This window comes from Hylobates moloch, unplaced genomic scaffold (assembly GCF_009828535.3).
Source record: "Hylobates moloch isolate HMO894 unplaced genomic scaffold, HMol_V3 SCAFFOLD_7, whole genome shotgun sequence".
NCBI lineage: Eukaryota > Metazoa > Chordata > Mammalia > Primates > Hylobatidae > Hylobates > Hylobates moloch.
The window spans coordinates 75178-81674 of NW_026652282.1; positions in this window are offsets into that span (position 1 = coordinate 75178).

The window sequence follows — 6497 nt, forward strand, 5'->3', positions numbered from 1 at the left end:
CATGTGTTCTCATTGTTCAACTCACACTTATGAGAACATGCAGTGTTTGTTTTTTTTTTTAGTTTTTTTTGAGACAGAGTCTTGCTCTGTTGCCCAAGCTGGAGTGCAGTGGTGTGATCTCGGCGCACTGCAGCCTCCGCCTCTCTGGTTCAAGCAATTCTCCTGCCTCAGCCTCCCAAGTAGCTGGAATTACAGGCACATGCCACCATGCCCAGCTAATTTTTGTATTTTTTGTAGAGACAGGGTTTCACCATAGCGGCCAGGCCGGTCTTGAACTCTTGGACTCAATTGAGCCATCCACCTCAGCCTCCCAAAGTCCCGGGATGACAGGCGTGAGCCACCATGCCCAGCCACCATGTATTATATTCCTGAAAATCACTAATAGAGTACATTTCAAGGGTTCTCTCACAAAAATGATATGTGAGGTTATGCAAATGTTATTTTGCTCAATTTAGCCACTTCACGATGTATACATATTTCAAAACATCATGCTATACATGGTACATCTGTACAATTGTCCATTAAAAAGTTAAGTCATAAATAGGCTGGGCTCAGTGGCTGACACCTGTAATCCCAGCAGTTTGGGAGGCCAACGCAGTGTGATAGCTTGCTGAGAATGATGATTTCCAGCTTCATCCATGTCCCTGCAAAGGACATGAACTCATCCTTTTTTATGGCTGCATAGTATTCCACGGTGTCTATGTGCCACATTTTCTTTATCCAGTCTATCATTGATGGACATTTGGGTTGGTGCCAAGTCTTTGCTATTGTGACTAGTGCCACAATAAACATACGTGTGCATGTGTCTTTATAGTAGAATGATTTATAATCCTTTGGGTATATACCCAGTAATGGTGACAAACTGCCATTTTAAGTTCCTGCTCCCTTGCTAACCTCATGCATTTCAAGAAAATCACTTCTCTTCTAAGAACAAGCAGCCAGAAAAAGCAAACCGTAAAACACAAATAAAACAGCTTGGGCACAAAGGGAGGGAGAAGAATTTCTTGGGTAACCACCAAACTTCATACTCATCCAGTGGGCCCTAATAAGCACATTCTTTTCCTTTTAGGTGCGCTAAAATAGAAAAGCTGAAAGGAAACTTGGGGGTGCGTATTCCTGCAACTGCAGAAAAAAATAAAAAAGGAAAAAAACAAACACAGGCCAGGGGTGGTGACTCACACGTGTAACCCCAGCACTTTGGGAGGCCGAGGCCAGCGGATCACCTGAGATCGGGAGTTCGAGACCAGCCTGACCAACATGGAGAAACCCTGTCTCTACTAAAAGTGCAAAATTTGCCAGGCATGGTGGCGCGTGCCTGTAATTCCAGCTACTTGGGAGGCTGAGGCAGAAGAATGGCTTGAACCTGGGAGGCGGGGTTGCAGTGAGCCGAGATCACACCATTGCACTCCAGCCAGGGCAACAAGAGCGAAACTCCGTCTCAAAAATAAATAAATAAATAAATAATACAAAAATTCCCTGAGCGTGGTGGCACATGCCTGTAATCCCAGCTACTCAGGAGGCTGAGGCAGGAGAATCGCTTGAACCCTGGAGGCGGAGGTTGTGGTTAGCCGAGATCGTGCCACTGCACTCCAGCCCTGGCAACAAGAGTGAAACTCCTCTCAAAAAACAAACAAACAAAAACAAACCAACAAACATAAAACTCTCCCCCTCAAATAAGCAAAACAAAAAAAACATAAAAACATTCCAAGCCTGTAATAAACTCGCCTGCCCTAAACCCTTAAGAACTCTTAAGTCTGTTTAAAAAAAAGTGCTCCTAACCAAAATTGGCCCAAATCATCTCTCAGGTTTATTCACCAAAATAAACCTGTCTGTAACTGTTAAGCCGCTTTTCCTGTTTCTTTCCTCTTTCTTTAACTCTTACAGCCAGGGACTGTGGGAGGGGAATGAGGAGAGACTGTTTTTTTGTTTTTGTTTGTTTGTCTGGAGAGGGAGTCTCACTCTGTCGCCCAGGCTGGAGTGCAGTAGCGCGATCTCCGCTCACTGCAAGCTCCTGTTCCTGGGTTCAGACCATTCTCCTGCCTCAGCCTCCTGAGTAGCTGAGATTACAGGCACATGCACCACCACGCTGGGCTAATTTTTGTATTTTTACTAGAGATGGGGTTTCACCATGTTGGCCAGGCTGGTCTCAAACTCCTGACCTCATGATCTGCCCGCCTCAGCCTCCCAAAGTGCTGGGATGACAGGCGTGAGCCACCGTGCCCGGCCCTAAGAGTGTTTAACGAGGACAGAGTTTCAGTTGGGGAAGATAAACAAGCTTTGGGGACGGAGGGTGGTGAAAATTGCACAAAATGAGAATGTCCTTAATGCTACTGAACTGTACATTTAAAAAAGGTTAAAAACAGGAGTTCAAGAACAACCTGGCCAACATGGTGAACACTCATCTCTACTAAAAATGCAAAATTTAGCCAGGCGTGGCAGTGCATGCCTGTGGTTCCAGTCACCACCTAGGAGGCTGAGGCAGGAGAATCACTTGAACCTAGGATGTGGAGGTTGTAGTGAGCCGAGATCGCGCCACTACACTCCAGCCTCGGTGACAGAGCCAGACTCCTTTTCAAAAAAAAAATAAAGAAATGATCGGGCACGGTGGCTGATGCCTGTAATCCCAGTACTTTGGGAGGCCAAGATAGGCAGATCACAAGGTCAGGAGATCGAGACCATTCTGGACAACACAGTGAAACCCCATCTCTACTAAAAGTGCAAAATTTAGCCAGGTGTGGCAGTGTGTGCCTGTGGTCCCAGCTACTGGGGAGGCTGAGGCAGGAGAATCACTTGAACCCAGGAGGCGTAGGTTGTAGGGAGCCGAGATTACACCGCTGTACTCCAGCCTGGGTGGCAGAGCAAGATTCTTTCTCAAAAATAAATAAATAAAAATGGTTAAAAAGGTAAATTTCAGGTTACATATATTTTACCCCAGTAAGAAAATCATTCAAGAATTTCAAAAATTCAGAACTAAGCACTCTGTACCACCTTCTTTGTTAACTCCACATCACTACCTCCTGACCCGCATTCCTGCAACCATCTCCTATCCTACCGGCTTACACAGTTCTTCCCCACAATTTACATCCCCCCCTCCCCCTGAGACAGAGTCTCACTCTGTCACTCAGGCTGGAGTGCAGTGGCTCCATCTCGGCTCACTGCAACCTCTGCCTCTTGGGTTCAAGCGATTCTCCTGCCTCAGCCTCCCGAGTAGCTGAAGTTACAGGTGCACACCACCTCACCTGGCTAATTTTTGTATTTTTAGTAGAGACGGGGTTTCACCATGTTGGCCAGGCTGGTCTCGAACTCCCGACCTCAAGTGATCCGCCCACCTCGGCCTCCCAGAGTGCTGAGATTATAGGCATGCACCACCACACCTGGCTAATTTTTGTATTTTTAGTAGAGATGGGGTTTCACCATGTTGGTCAGGCTGGTCTCGAACTCCAGACCTCAGGTGATCTGCCTGCCTCAGCCTCCCACAGTGCTGGGATTACAGGAGTGCACCACTATACCTGGCTAATTTTTGTATTTTTAGTAAAGATGGGGTTTCACCGTGTTGGCCAGGATGGTCTCGAACTCCCGACCTCAAGTGATCTGCCTGCCTCGGCTTCCCAGAGTGCTGGGATTACAGGCTTGAGCCACCGCTTATAATTTACTCTTGACACCGCTGTAAAGGGATCTTTTAAAAACCTTAGCGAAAGGCACGTTAATGCTGTACTCAAAAATCTACAATCTGTCCATCGAGAGATGAGTGAAGTAACAAAATGTAATTCATTCACATATGACCTCATGTAACTCTACGTACCTCAAATGCTCAAAATGCTCAAATGCTCAAAAACAAAATGGACGATGAAAGAAGATAATCATGTGGAAATAGAACCCAGACAAAGAATGCAATCCTGTCCCGGAGTAAACCATCACCCACGACTCGCACCGGGCATTCAAGATGTCCACAGACATGTCTGAAAACGAAAGCCAGCCATCTGCCCTCTCTCCTTTCTTTGAAATCTCTCATCCATCAGCGACTCTGTTGGGCCATCCCTCCCAAGGCAGGCACCTTTTATCTGAGGGAACTCTCTGGGGCTTTTGCTAGACAAGGGATCAAGAGGGCTTTGTCCTCATTCAGAAATGATGAATGTGGCTTTCAGGATTCCTTGGAAAGTAGCAAAAGTGTCAATAGGACTGACCTCAAATTAGGCATGATACATGATACTGTATAGCATGATTCAACTTCGCATCAATGACACAGACATATTATAGCTACATCTACAGTACCAGCCCAAAACGAAACAGCCAGTGAATACCCCACATAGCTCTCTGGTGGGCTAAGACCTGAGACAGACTAGAAAAAGACTGTTAACATCCTGTGAGGGAAAAACTACTACAGAAACCGCCTCTCTCTAGTACCTTCCTGGGGCCACTGTAATAATTTAACAAAACTAGAGGCTTAAGGCCAGGTGCGGTGGCTCACGCCTGTAATCCCAGCACTTTGGGAGGCCGAGGCAGGAGGATCACGAGGTCAGGAGATCAAGGCCATCCTGGCCAACATGGTGAATCCCGTCTCTACTAAAAATACAAAAATTAGCTGGGCGTGGCACCGCCTGCCTGTAGTCCCAGCTACTGGGGAGGCTGAGGCAGGAGAGTAGCTTGAACTAAGGAGTCGGAGGTTGCAGTGAGCCAAGATCGGGCTACTGCACTCCAGCGTGAGACTCTGTCTCAACAACAACAACAACAAAACTGGAGGCTTGAAACAGTAAGAATTTATCTCCTCTCAGTTCTGGAGGCAGAAATCTGAGATCAAAGTATAGGCGGGACCATGTTTCCTCCGGAGGCCCTAGGGGAGGACTCTTCCTGCCTCTCCCAGCTCCTGGGGGCTCCAGGCATCCCTGGGCTTGTGGCCACATCACTCCAGTCTCTGCCTCCATCTCCAAGTTGCCTTCTCCTCTGCGTCTGAGTCTCCTTCTGTCTCTTACAAAGACACCTGTCATTGTATTTAGGGCCACCCTAAGATGACCTCATCTTGAAATCATGTACTAAGTATATCTGCAAATGCTCTTTTTAAAATAAAGCCCCCTTCACAGGTTCTAGAGAGATTAGGAGGTGGACATGTATTTTAGGAGAAAATAATTAATCTCATTACACCTTCTAAACATCATATTTTGCCCACAGAATTAGCTGATAAATTACAGGTGTCTTACAGTGTCTACAGCAGCAAAAAACTGTCTATAAATAAGATGGACAACAACCCCTCCAACATCCCAGAGCAGAAATTCATCTGAGAAATGCACCTGCAACTTAATTCGAATATTCATAGAATTCATAAGTTCCTGATTAGGTGAAACCTCTGTTCAAGCTGGTATGTCAAGATATTTATTTTTAATAAATCTCCAAACCCATATCAGAGGTAATAAATTTCCTTTTCCAAATAATACACTTCAGCATCTCCGTATATAAATAACTTCGTTATTCAGGAGTGTGAAAATAGCAGCAGGGATGAAATAATTCAAACTGAAACACCAAAAGAGAAGAAAATGAAAAATGCAGGTTTCAAAGTTTAGAAACTGAAAAAAAAAAAAAAATGAATTGATATATTCCGACCAGAAAAGAAACCAAGAAGGAAGACACATCTGACGATGAGTGTCCACCATCTCTTGAAGTGAACATCAGGATAGCAGAAACTATGCAGCGGCGTGTGAAGCTTATGAGAGGATCAGATGAGAAGATGACCAGCCTGCACCTCCACTGGCTGCCTGACAGGGGGTGGGAGGGCAGCCTCTTTGACTATCTAACCCTTCCCTGGATGACACGTGAACTGGAAATTGGCTGTAGAGATGGATGCCTGACACTCATTGTCATATGTAGAAAGCTGAAACTGGATCCCTTCCTTACACCTCATACAAAAATTAACTCAAGATGGATTAAAGACTTAAATGTAAGACCTAAAACCATAAAAACCCTAGAAGAAAATCTAGGCAATACCATTCAGGAACATAGGCATGGGCAAAGACTTCATGACTAAAACACCAAAAGCAATGGCAACGAAAGCCAAAATTCACAAATGGGATCTGATTAAAGAGCTTCTGCACAGCAAAAGAAACTATGATCAAAGTGAACAGGCAACCTACAGAATGGGAGAAAAATTTTGTAATCTATCCATGTGACAAAGGGCTAATATCCAGAATCTACAAATAACGTAAACAGATTAACAAGAAAAAAACAACCCCATCAAAAAGTGGGCAAAGGACATGAACAGACACTTCTCAAAAGAAGACATTTATGCAGCCAACAAACATATGAAGAAAAGCTCCTCAAGGTTCACTAGAGAAATGCAAATCAAAACCACAATGAGAAGCCATCTCATGCCAGTTAGAATGGTGATCATTAAAAAGTCAGGAAACAACAGGTGCTGGAGAGGATGTGGAGAAATAGGAACACTTTTACACTGTTGGTGGAAGTGTAAACTAGTTCAACCATTATGGAAGTCAGTGTGGCGATTCCTC